This window comes from Lissotriton vulgaris, chromosome 2_1, assembly GCF_964263255.1.
Source record: "Lissotriton vulgaris chromosome 2_1, aLisVul1.2, whole genome shotgun sequence".
In the NCBI taxonomy this organism is placed as follows: Eukaryota; Metazoa; Chordata; class Amphibia; order Caudata; family Salamandridae; genus Lissotriton; species Lissotriton vulgaris.
In genome coordinates, this window is record NC_141687.1 from 1,420,029,949 (window position 1) to 1,420,044,412 (window position 14,464).

The window sequence follows — 14,464 nt, forward strand, 5'->3', positions numbered from 1 at the left end:
CGTTGATGACACATGTTCATTGTTAGCATATTCATCAAGAGTATGTCAGGCATCAATCCCTCTCAAGCTTGTACCAAATAGGGAGCCACATTATATTGGTTTCCGAAAAAGTATTGTAATTTGTGATCGGTGTTGAGATCTGACTCGACACTCCTGAGTCTCATAATCCAAAGTGCCTCCCTCCTTCTTAGTGTCAATTCCCTGTTACCTACTCTGGGGTTCCTTGGTATGAAGTCAAAGCCATAAAATCGGAATGCTCTGTGAGTGTCCTGGGCTGTACATTCAGCTATATGTGTGGATATTGGATATCTAGTGTCCCCCTGTTTGACAGCCCTCATATGCTCGCCAATCCTGTCCTTCAGACTTCTGATGGTGCTTCCAACATACCTCAGTTTGTATTTACATTCAATGGCATAAACCACATGCTTTATGTGGCAGCTAATGTTGACCTCAATCTTATATGTCTTGTTATTTGGTCCAACAAATTGTTTTCTTGTCCATTACCCATCTGCACATGGTGCAGTGGCCACATTTGAAAAAACCTACACTATGTAATGTAAGCCAATGGTCTTTGTTCCTTTCTCCGGTAGCAAAGAATCAGAATACTTTTTAGGCACCTGCTCCTACAGTATGTTATTTCTAGCTTGATTGACGTGAAAACCTGTAGTGACTTATCAGCAAGCAGTAGGTGTCAGTGTCTTTTCATACTCTGTGTAAGAGTCTCTGCATGTGTGTTCTAGTCAGTGATCAGACAAACAATTTCAATGCCGCCCTTCTTATGCTGATCCTTAAGAGTATTTGACCTACTTACTTTGGAGATCCTATTGAGAGCATTGTTGATGTTACTGTGGTTGTATCCTCTGCGTGTAAATCTAGATGCCATACCCTGTAGGCACTCCCTAAAATCTGGTTCAGTACTGCATTCGCATCTCGCACGCATGAACTCACCGTAGGGAATGACATTGATCTGAAAACTAGGATGTGCCCTTTGACACATGAAGAATGGCATTACATTCCGTGGGTTTCAGAAACAGTCTGGTTTCTATTTTCTATTGTCCTCGTTTTTCATGCCTTCTGCTCCCCTGATTGTAATCGTTGTCTTGCCTTCTGCTCCCCTGATTGTACTTGTTTTCTTGCCTTCTGCTCCCCTGATTGCACTTGTTTTGCTTGCGTTCTGCTCTCCTGATTGCACTCGTTTTTCTTGCGTTCTGCTCCCCTGATTGTACCCGTTTTTCGTGCCTTCTGCTCCCCTGATTGCACTTGTTTTTCTTGCGTTCTGCTCCCCTGATTGTACTAGTTTTTCTTGCCTCTGCTCCTCTGATTGTACCCATTATTCATGTCTTCTGCTCCCCTGATTGCACTTGTTTTTCTTGCCTCTGCTCCCCATTGTACCCGTTTTTCGTGCCTTCTGCTCCCCTGATTGCACTCGTTTTTATTGCGTTCCGCTCCCCTGATTGTACTTGTTTTTCTTGCCTCTACTCCCATTGTGCCGCTATGCCACTCGTTTCCTCCCATTTTTTGTGACCTTTCTGCTCTTTCTTGGGACCTTTGTGCCTCTGTGCCACCCATTTCCCCCCGTTTTTGTGACCTTTTCTGCCCCTTCTTGTGACCTTTCTGCCTCTGTGCCACTTGTTTACCCCCGTTTTTTGTGACCTTTCTGGCCTTTCTTGTGACCTTTCTGCCTCTGTGCCACTCGTTTCCCCACTTTTTTTTTACTTTCTGCGGTTTCTTGTGACCTTACTTCCTCTGTGCCACTCATTTCCCCCCATTTTCTGTGACCTTTTCTGCCCTTTCTTGTGACCTTTCTACCTCTGTGCCACTCGTTTTCCCCAGTTTTTTGTGACCTTTTCTGCCCTTTCTTGTGACCTTTGTGCCTCTGTGCCACTCGTTTCCCCCCAGTTTTTTGTGACCTTTCTGTGCTTTTTTGTGACCTTTGACCCTGCTTGCAGGCAGGTCGCCCGCACACACCGCTGCTCGTCACCTGACTTCCTGGTTCCTGCCTCTTTGCTGCCTCCTTGTTTCCTGGGTTTTTCCCTCCCCTCTGCCCTGTGCACCAGTTCCCCCGCCCCCGCTACTCCCGATCCGACCCTTTCCCGCCACTGCATCCCTGCGGCCCGCCCTACCTACACACCCATTCACCTCCCCATATCCCATCTCCCAGCTGCTCCTCCCTCCCAAGCCACCTCATATGCAGGCCGAGAAGCAGCCGCTCTGCGGACGTGCTCAGTGGGCGTGCCGCTGGTGCGCCACACCCATCTGCACCTGGACCGCGCCCAGCGCCAAAACCCTGGACCCGCGAATGCCACGACACCAGAAACCAGTACGGTGGGATTTATTGAGCCAGGCTGTGGCAGAAAGACCAGAATATAAGACACTCTGGCAAGAGCACTGATGACGCCCAAGTGAGGACGAAACGCGTAGGCTGACGAATGGATAGTGCCGCATCGCTAAAGGAGTTGAGAGAGGTCGCCTACCTGTGCTTTGTTGCTGTCCCTACTCTGGAGGACGTTGGTGGTGGAAAGAGGAAAACATGCGCTGAACGCATGCAGGGACTCGAAGTTCCAGGAGTCCCTGCCTGACTGCTCACACCTGTCCCTGCGTTCGGCCTCCAGCTCCGCCAAATGGTCATTACACGTGATATATAACAAGCTCACACATCCGCTGCGCAGGAGCGTCCCGGGTGAAGCCCGGGACAAGGGCGGGCTGTCTGTGGCCGTCCGGGACCAAAGGAGGCTGGGCTAGGCCACCCCCCTGAGCTTCACTCTGGAGTAAAACTGCCTGGGGACATGAACTTATACTCGTATGGTAATATTTACAGCATTGTTCTATTTGGCTAAAGTGAGGCTTGATATTTGTTACAACTGTTACAAGTTTACCTGGGGCCAAATTACTACCAACTTGCTATTGTCCCTTGATAACTTGCGATTTTGAACCTGCAAAGAGATCCCAGCCATTCTCCCTTAATTAGGCTATTGCGGACTGTTGTTCCGAGTTTGACAAAGACATTCATTTTTTGGGAGCGCAAGTATATCTGTATTGTTTAATGGCAACTCGCTCTGGAAGGGGTAAGGGAGTGGGGGTGGGGGTAGTGTAAGTGGGACATTGGATCAATTTATAGTTAGGGCTGCCTCAAGAAATTGCTCTCACAGAGCACCACCTTTCTGCTGAACCTATATACAATAGGCACTCCTCAAAACAGCTAGAGGGGTATATTGCCAGAAACCGACCCACTGAAATTGAAGGTAATCTGGAAAATGTGGTGGGAATTGTGGAAGAAACATCTGGGCTAAATAGAACTTGCTCCCCTGTAACATTGAGTCCATTCACGAGTGTTGATATATCAAATACTGCCACCTCGTGTTCCCCAAAAAAGGCAAACGGGAAAAACAATGTGATCAATCCCAAAAGGAAACGGGGAGGGGGGACCCAGAAGGGATGATGCCCGAAGATACAGAAAACTTCAAAGGTCCCACAAATTGTTGTAAATGAAGTGGTGGCCACTGAACCTATTACACAACCACTAACGATATCACCCTCTATTCCCTACTCAATGCCCCCTAACAATCCGGTGGCAGACCCAATTATTCCCTGACCCAATCATCTGAAGATTTTACAAACCAGATAGGTCAACTAGTAAAGTCGCTAATTTTACCACTTCTAGAGAGAACGAGGTTAATTGGTGAAAGGTTAGAGAGGTTTGAACAATCTACTCTCGAAAACTTTGAGGCCCTGAAATTACTGATAGAGCAGAATTTGGGAGATAACATAACCCCAGTAAATACTAAGAAGGTTTCGAGAGTAATAACTTCCATACTGGCTCCCCCAGTGTTAGACACTCCTGTCTCTGTGCCCCCAATTGACAACAACCAGCCAACTAGTACCACAGTGGATGGGATGGCTGATCAGGGTGGAAACCAATGTAGGCCTGGGAAAGTGATCCAAACATGCTCCAAAATGTAGAACAGCCATGTAGGAAAACCTCCTTGACTGAAAGGGAGCCCACTAATGAGGCGTATGAAAAATCCTCCCTAAAGTGTGTACACTTGCCCTCGGATTCCACCCCATACGTTGTGCTGCTTACAGGGATCCCAGAGTTAAAAGATGGAAAAACAGAGAGTTACCAAGAGTTAAAGAACAAAGTAACTTTCTGGCTAAACAAGAATAGACCCCTTCCAGGCTATATTAATGGAGAAGTTCTATTTGTAAGAAGAGCAAGCCGGGTGGGCCCTAGACGTAAGGACATACCTGGGGACTCTATTATTGTTAATTTCAGGGACAGATGAGTAGTTGGTTTCATTACTTATCAATATTTTCAAAGGGACAAGAGAGGCATTAATGCCCATGACCTGAGTTACTTCTACCGTCCGCCTCACATAGCAAAGCCATCCTATAGACCCCTGGGATTACAAATTGAGGGGGAGTTGGAAGGGTTTAGAACCAATTTCTCTGTCCCCACTTTTAACCGTTTTGCAGGCTTATATGGGATGGAGGGAGTGGACCGATTCAGAATCCAGGAAATGGGACAACCAGTAATGGAGAATGGTTTCCTTCTAGGAGATATGAATCAGAGAAAATGTTACATAAAGCAATTGTGTCTACCTGGCTGTAATTTGAAACAAAAGTTGGCTAAGGAGGGTGTGGGAAAGGGAATTGACTGAAATATGAGGTTCATTGGAGAGCCCTTGGATAGAGAACAACCCAACTATAATATAAAGCAAAGTATCCCTAATGGTGGAGAAATCCCATGCTGCACCATTGGAGCAGAGTTAATTTCAACTGAACATAGCAATGTGCTGGTTACATCTGAAACACTTAATCCCGGGACCTCCATTGTAGATAGTAATCTAGCATGTGCTGGTGCACTGAGCACGTTGAATGAAGGATTGGGAGGGCTATCTGTTCAGCCAAATACAGCTGGCGCAAAAATATGGGCTTGTAACATCGCAGGCCTTGCCTCCAAACTTGAACAGCCAGACTGGGGGGAATACATTGATTCTCATGAAATATGTGTTTTCCAGGAAACTTGGGCGGTAGAACCAAAGTACAGGGCAGGTTTTGTGGGATATTGCGAGGGGGCAGTTAAGGGCCCAATGGGGAGACCATCAGGGGGGCTCTGTGTATGGGTTGCTCTAGAACTTGGCTGTAAGGTTAAGCGAATTGAGACACACTCACCAGACATAACTTGCATTATTTTGACCCATAAGAACCTCCAAAAACTTGCAATTATAAATGTCTACTCCCGTCCGACACAATATGGTGGGATTTCACCAACAATCACCAGTCTGTCAAATCTTTTAGGCAGACTGGAAGTCAATTTTAAATTTGTAATTTGTGGTGATTTTAACTGCCACTTTGAGCCATTAGCAGTACATAAGGGGGTGGTGATGGACGGAGCATCTGAGTCAATCAAACACTCACATCGAGCCATTAAGCGGAGATATGCATGCGATTACTGACGAAGAGGACTTAACTTGGTCAATCCCCACTGTAAACACGTACCTCACCAGTTGATGGACTCCGCTAGCCCTCCAGATAACATCTTTGACCCTGAATTTTGCACTAAGGGCCTGTAACGGCCGCTTTCCCAGTGACTGCCCTGGTTGGCCGACATTCAAGAGGCCTGGGCAGTCCTCAGCCATTGACTACATTATGATTAGTATGGAGCTATGGCAAAACGTGGCTGTCTTTGCTGTAGGAGAAAGATGTGAGAGCGATCATAATCCCCTAGTCATGACGTGGGACTGCCAGTTGTCTGCCTCCAAACAAACCAGTGAAGAGGTGTTCCAAAAGAATTTGGTAATTGTAGAGGGGGGAGGAGGATAAGATGGTCCAAGGTAAAACAATCAGAGGAATCGTTATCTAAACTGTATGCTAGTATCGTCCCAGTACTAGAGAGAGCTAGTGATCTGGTTGGTAATCTTACATACCCTGACTTTGATAGTGAATTAGGGACCGTACATCAAAGTCTTACTGAGGCCCTGGCTGTCTTTTTCTTTAGAAGTGGCACGATTAATCCTAAACCTGGTGGTTCTAGAAATTCTTGGTACACGAAAGCATGCAGGCTAGCGAAACAGGCCCTTTTGATAGAAATTGAAAGGGTCTGATCACCTGCGTATTAGGGAATCCAGGAAGATTTATAAGAGCACCATTTTGAACGCTAAAACTGAATGGGAAACTGTAAGGTGGCAAGAAATTAAGATGGCCCTTGATCGCAAAGACAGTAAAAGTTTTTGGAATCATGTCCATCATGGGACAGTAGAAGGTAGAACCATATTGACCCTAACCTCGATGAGGGTGCTTGGTTCTCGTATTTTAGGGAATTGTATTTTCCTTCCCCCCCTGACTTAAATCCCGATAACACTCCAGTTTGCAATTTTAACTCCCTAAGCCTACTTGAGGCTCCCCCATTTGTTATGGGAGAAGTGGAATCCGCCCTGGCTAAACTGCAGTCTAATAAAGCGCCAGGGCTGGATAAAATCCTGGGTGACTTGTTCAAAAGCGAGCAGCTAATCTGGGCCCCTTATCTATTTGTTTTTTTTTAATGCAATCCAGTATGGCCTCCCAGCACCACCAACGTGGGCAGGTGCCGAGATCGTCCCCATTTATAAAAAGGGATCCCATTGGAACCATCAAACTATAGGCCTATCAGCCTTATTGATGTTCCACAGAAACTATATGGGAGATTACTGTTGGGGAGATTGCAGGAATGGATTGAAGATCAGGCCATATTAACTCCATTACAAGAAGGCTTCAGGGCTAAGATGTCCACGGTGGATCAACTGTTTAGGTTATAGCTGATCCACTGGAAGCATGTAATACTTGAACAAGGGAGTCTATACCTTACTTTTGTTGACCTAAAGTCAGCTTTCGATACGGTCGACTGAGACCAGCTATGGAACCTCTTGGATAGTATGGGGCCTCCATCCTATCTTTGCCTACAATTGAAACGCCTCCATGAGGGTACCTACGCTAGAGTGAGGTATTGAAAAAACGCACAACTGACGGCCCCATTTTCGGTAGATAAGGGGTGCGCCAGGGGTGTGTATTGGCGCCAACCCTCTTTTCACTCTTTATTAATGGTTTAGTGGAAGATCTATACCAGGCAAAAGATCTTGACTCCCCAACAATAGGTTCCCGCAAATTTCCCGCACTGATGTTTTCGGATGATACCCTGCTCCTCTCAAAGTCACCCATGGGGATGCAGAGAGTATTAAGGGAATTCACTGAGTTTTGCAAAAAGAGGAAACTCCAAGTTAACATCAGTAAAACAAAATATATAGTGTTTGGCGCCAAATCTTCTTCCTATCCCCACCCAGTTATGGACGATATCCCGCTGGAACGCGTCAGAGTTTTTGAATATCTGGGGATTACAAAATTACCTGGACCACCAAATTGAAAAGGTGAATCTGAGGCTTACCCAGAAATTAGGGGGGATAAGGAAAGTCAATAATGGTGGCTCACTCAAAGCAATCAGCCCCCTGCTCGAGATTTACAAGGTGCAAGCTCGCTCAGCAGCTTTGTATGGGGCGGAACTTTGGTGGCACAGTAAAATTAAAACACTAACGACAACTGAAAATACATTTCTCAGAAGTATTATGGCGTTGCCAATTAATACACCACTGGTTCCACTTAGGATGGACCTGGGTGTCCTCCCTGTGGCGGATCTTATCTCTGTCCGACCATTATTATACTGGCGCCGACTCTGGAGTATGGCTGAGCTAAGCGACTACAGGGAGTGGCTCAGGTCGTTCCTACAGTTACCTGGAGCAGTGGGAAAAATACCTTGGTTGTCCTTTGTAAGAGATTCTTTTAAGGCAATTGGTAGAGAGGATCTTTGGGTAACCCCTAAGGAAGCATGTGTAAACACCCCAAAAAAACCCTATCCAAATTGTTGAAAGACCATAATTTGTTGCTCCTAAATCAAGTGTATTCCACTACAAGCTTGACTTGGGTGTTCTTGAATCACACATCTGGCTATCTTTTTGAACAAGTTTTGGATGTAATACATCCGCCATTGGTAAGGAGGCTTTTCCTTCAATTTAGATATGGCACTCTTCCATTATTTGCAACAACAAACAAGTGGACAGAGGAGTCCTGTTATCTCTGCCCTGGTTGCCATGTGGAGGAAGAAACCGAAGCCCATGTGGTCTTTTTTTTGCCTGGCCTATAAGGAGGCTAGGAAAAAATTAATCATACAATTAAGTAGGAACCTGGGCATAAGGGACTAACCTGCTACTCTCAGAATTCTGCAATCTGAAATGGAACCAATATTTGTCATTGCAATTTCCAAATTTCTCCAACCAATGTGGATAAAACGAGGGCGACTTCTAGAAATTGATGTCTTATATGTATCACTCTGGAGTGTTTTTAATTAGTTTTAATACAATGTTTAATAACTTTTTTAATGTATTTTATATTAATTTATTTTTTAGATATTTGGAATCCAAAAATGATACTGTCTAAGTTTTCTGAATATCTTGGTCCTCACTGCTTTTATTGTAATTTGTAAAGCCACAACCACAATTAAGATATGGATGTATTAATTCAAATTGTTATATTTTAATCTCTGTACTTTATGACTCAAAAAGTCGAAATAAAGTTATTAAGAATCCACTACGACGCCAGCACCCTCCACGCATTCAACGCCAGCCGAAACCACACCTGCTTCCAGGCCGCCCCGAAACAGACTCAGGGAGCCTTCTCCTGCTTAACCTGCAGCTTCAACTGCGACAGAACCACCAAACCTCCAAGGACTGGACCCAACCAACTCCGCTGCATACTTCTCAACACCCGCTCCGCACGCAAACACGCTGTCGAGCTCTGGGATCTGCTCGACACCTCTGCCCCAGATGTGGCCTTCCTGACCGAGACCTGGTGGAACGACTCCTCAGCGCCCAACATCGCCATAGCCATCCCGGACGGCTACAAGATCACCTGCAGGGATCTCGCCAACGGAATCGGAGGAGGAATAGCCATTGTTCACAAGTCCACCCTCAAGGTCGCCACCCACGCAGACTACACCCTCAACACCACCGAACACCTGCACTTCTGGATCCACACCGACCCCAACACCACCCTCAGAGGTACACTCATCTACAGACCCTCGGACCCCGGGCTCAGTTCAGCGACTCCATCGCCGACCTTGCCAGCACCCACGCACTCGCCTCCATGGACTACATCCTCCTCGGGGACCTGAACTTCCACCTCCAGAACAACGACGCCAACTCCGCCACCCTGATCGCCAACCTGAGCCTCAGACAACTCGTAACCGCACCCACCCACACCGCCGGCCACACGCTGGATCCCGTCTTCTCCACAGGCTCCCACGTCGCCTTCAACCACACCACCGAACTCCACTGGACCGACCACCACTGCATCCATTTCACCTTCAAGAAACCAACCATGCACCACCATACCCAACAGCTCCCTCACCGTTGCTGGAACAAAGTCACCGAAGACCAGCTGATCACCTCCCTCGCCAAGAACCCACCCACCGACCCCACCAACCCAGACGCCGCAGCCCGAAACCTCAGACAGTGGATCGACGACTGCGCCAACACCCTCACCCCGCTAAAGAAACTCTCGAACAGCCATGCCAACAAGAGAGCCACCTGGTTGACCGACGAGCTCCAGACCTCTAAATGCGCATGCCGTAAACTGGAGAAGACATGGCTCCACAAACGCACACCAGACAACCACGCAGCCCACAACACAAGGACACCACCACCTCATCATATTAGCCAAGAGATCCTCCTTCAAAGACCACTTGGATAACAACCCACACAACAGCTAAGAGCTCTTCAGCATTGTAAAGGAACTCTCCAACCCCAGGGCCAATGCCAACGACATCCCGCCCTCACAAAAACTGTGCGACTCACTAGCCATTTTCTTCCACCGCAAGATCGCTGACATCCACGACAGCTTCAAAACCACGAGCGCCCGACTACACCAGACTCCACCTCCCCTGTGAAAACTACCATCGCCAACCACCTGACCTCCTGGTCCAACGTCAACGACGACGAGACACGCAAGATCATGAACTCCATCCACTCAGGATCTCCGTCTGACCCGTGCCCACACCACGTATTCAACAAAGCAGATGCAGCCATCGCACCCCAACTACGGAAGGTCTTCAACATCTCCTTCGAAACAACGACATTCCCGGGAAGCTGGAAGCACACCAAAATCAACACCCTCCTCAAGAAGCCCAAAGCGGACCCCAAGGACCTCAAGAACTTCTGGCCCATCTCCCTGCTCCCGTTCCCGGCAACGGCCATCAAGAAAATCGTCAACATGCAACTGGCCCGCCACCGCGAAGACAACATCTTGGACCCGTCCCAGTCTGGATTCAGATGAAACCACAGCACCGAGACAGCCCTCACCGCTGCCACAGACAACATCAGGCATCAACTAGACAATGGCGAAACATCAGCCCTCATCCTCCTGGACCTGTCAGCCGCCTTCGACACGGTCTGCCATCACACTCTAAAGACACGCCTCCTAGTAGCCGGAATCCAAGAGAAGGTTCTTGACTGGACCACCTCCTTCCTCTCTGGCAGAACCCAGAGCATCCGCCTCCCACCCTTCCGATCCGAAGCCACCAACATCATCTGCGGCGTCCCCCAGGGCTCATACCTCAGCCCAATGCTGTTCAACGTCTACATGGCCCCCCTCGCACAAGTGGCCCACCATCACGAGCTCAATATCATCTCCTACGCAGCTCATCCTCTCCCTCACCAAGGACCCACACACCGCCAAAACCAACCTCCATGAGGGAATGAAGGCCGTCGCCGATTGGATGAGGAGCAGCCGTCTGAAGCTGAACTCGGACAAGACGGAGGTCCTCATCCTCGGACCCATCCCAGTTCCATGTCTAAAAAAGTGATACTCTTCTGACTATATTGGAAAGTAAACCTGATGTTAGATTCATTGTGGTGACCAGCTTGTCTCCGGACTCAGCGGTTGCTCCCACTCGCCTCCTGCAGCTTCTGGTAGTGTAGCGTGCTCTCCTCCTCAAGCGCCTCGCACAGCTTCTGCCTGATTAACTGTTTGTGCCAAGTAATCGTAGCGCTGCTCTCCTCCTCAAGCGCCTCGCACAGATTCTGCCTGATTTACTGTTTGTGCCAAGTAAACGTAGCGCTGCTCTCCTCCTCAAGCGCCTCGCGCAGTTGCAGTTTTATTGACTCTGCCAATTTAACCCGGATTTTGTGCCTGTGTGCTCAGCAGTGCCCACGGGAGTATTTAACTGAAATCTAATATTTACAAGACGATTATTGTCTTCCTTGTGGCCAATATCGGCGTGTTAGCCTGTTTGTGTGTTTTTAAAGCGATCGCCATTTGGTTGTGCCTTCAGGCCATCCCTCCCCCCACGCACCCGCCTCCCAGCCGCCCCGCCCACGCTCCGCCCCCCTCCATCCTTCATTTATGACAGCTGGACAAGCGCGCAGCGTACACGCGCAGCGACCGTGCCTAATCCGCGCCGAAGGTGCGCCAAAGGTAAGCCCGTCTACGCACGTCCGCGCCTGGACCGCGCCCAGCGCCAGACCCCCTGGTCCCCGTAATGCCCAGCCCACTCGCATCACTTACGATGCCACCACCCTCCTAGCCCTTAACCCCGGCCGCTCCCCCAACTGCGTCCAAGCTGCTCCTGGTCACACCCATGGACCCTTCACATGCTACTCCTGCAAGTTCGACGGCACCAAGAACAACTCCTCATCCACTAACACCAACCAGATATCTGACACCAACCACCTACAATGCATCCTGCTCAACACCCGCTCGGTCCACAGGCACGCCATCGACCTCTGGAATCTACTAGACACCATCTCCCCGGACGTCGCCTTCCTAACAGAAACATGGATGAATGCCTCTTCAGCCCCAGACATCACCATTGCCATCCCGGAAGGATACAAGATCATCCGCAAGGACCGCATCAAGCATACAGGAGGAGGCATCGCTATCGTCCATAAGAACTCCATCCGCATCTCAACCAGCTCAGACGTCAACCTTGCCAGCGCCGAACACCTCCACTTCCAGATCCACACCGACCCCAAGACCACACTCAGAGGCACCCTCCTCTACCGACCTCCAGGACCCCGTGCACAATTCAGTGACGACATCACTGACTTTATCACCCCACACGCCCTCCCCTCCGAGGACTACATTCTATTGGGAGACCTCAATTTTCACCTGGAAAAGAGCAATGACAGCAGCGCCACCACCCTTCTGGACAATCTCGCCGACCTCGGACTCAAACAACTTGTCTCTACGCCCACCCACATCGCAGGTCACACGCTCGACCCTATCTTCACCTCCAGCAAACATATCTCATTCAGTCACACCTCAGCTCTTCACTGGACGGACCACAGCTGTGTTCACTTTACTTACAATAAGACCACAACCCACAACCATCCTCAACCCACCCTGCGAAGAAACTGGAACAAAATCACCAGCGACCAGATCTCCTCATCGCTTCTACTAAACCCCCCCGCCCACTCCTCAAACCCCGACCAAGCAGCCATTAACCTCACCCAATGGCTATCCAACAGCGCCGACATCCTAGCACCGTTGAAAAAACGCCAAAGCAAACTAGGCAGCAAAAACGCATCCTGGTTCAACGATGATCTTAAGAAATCGAAGAAACACTGTCGCGCCCTCGAAAAGGCCTGGAAAAAAGACCCAAACACCAGCACCAGGGAAGCCTTCAAGAACGCCACCCGCATACACCACCAACTAATCTGGTCTGCCAAGAAAGCCGCTTTCAAAGACCGTCTAGATAACAACGCCCACAACAGCAAGGAATTATTCAACATCGTCAAAGAATTTACCAACCCATCAGCCAACTCCAACGACATCACCCCCTCCCAAGCCCTCTGCGACTCCCTAGCTTCCTTCTTCCACAACAAAATCGCAGACAGCTTCGACAACCGACCCGAAGACCAACCCACCCAACCTTCTGCAGGACCTTCACCCCCCCTTGAACATCCTTAATGACTGGAACCCAATCTCCACTGAGGACACCATCCGCCTGATGAACTCCATCCACTCAGGATCCCCAACTGACCCATGCCCTCACCACATTTTCAACAAAGCAGACTCCATCATAGCACCACACCTCCGAGATGTCATCAACTGCTCCCTCAACTCCGCCACCTTCCCGGAAAGCTGGAAACACGCAGAACTCAGCGCCCTTCTGAAAAAACCCACAGCTGACCCCTCCGAACTCAAAAACTACCGCCCCATCTCACTTCTTCCATTCCCGGCCAAAGTCATTGAGAAAGCTGTCAACAACCAGCTCGCCGCCTTCCTCGAAGCCAACAAATCTCTCGACTCCTCACAGTCCGGCTTCCGAGCCAAACACAGCACTGAAACCGCCCTCATCGCAGCTACAGACGACATTCGAACTCTACTGGACAATGGAGACACAGTCGCCCTCATCCTCCTCGATCTCTCCGCTGCCTTCGACACAGTCTGTCATAGCACCCTTCTACAGCGCCTCAGAGACATAGGAATCCAAGGAAAAGCACTGGAATGGATCACCTCGTTCCTCACCGGAAGAACACAGAGAGTCCACCTCCCACCATTCAAGTCAGAGGCCTCTGAAGTCATCTGCGGCGTGCCACAAGGATCGTCGCTCAGCCCCACCCTCTTCAACGTATACATGAGCCCCCTTGCGGCCATCGTTCGCCAACACAATCTCAGCATCATCTCCTACGCGGATGACACTCAACTGATCCTATCACTCACCAAAGACCCTAACACCGCCAAAACCAACTTACACGAAGGAATGAAAGAAGTAGCTGAGTGGATGAAGCACAGCCGTCTGAAACTGAACTCAGACAAAACAGAAGTCCTCATCTTAGGCACCTCCCCCTCCGCCTGGGATGACTCTTGGTGGCCAGAAGCCCTTGGAAAAGCACCCATCCTGACGGACCACGCACGGAACCTGGGCGTCACCCTGGACTCCTCACTCTCGATGTCCAGACAAGTCAACGCCGTTTCATCATCTTGCTTCAACATTCTTCGCATGCTCAAAAAAACATTTCGCTGGATCCCCACCGAAACTAGAAAAACGGTCACCCACGCACTGGTCACGAGCCGCCTGGACTACGGAAACACACTATACGCCGGTACCACCGCAAAACTCCAGAAAAAACTCCAACGCATCCAGAACGCTTCAGCCAGGCTCATACTAGACATCCCGCGTAAAGAACACATCTCTGGTCACCTGAAAAACCTCCACTGGCTCCCCGTAAATAAGAGGATTACTTTCCGCCTCCTAACCCACACACACAAAGCACTTTACGAACTTGGGCCCGAATGCCTCAACACACGATTGTCCTTCTACACCCCCTCCCGTCAGCTGCGATCCTCCAACCAAGCCCTTGCCACTGTACCTCGCATCAACAAAACCACCATGGGAGGTAGATCCTTCTCCTACCTGGCAGCTAAAACCTGGAACTCA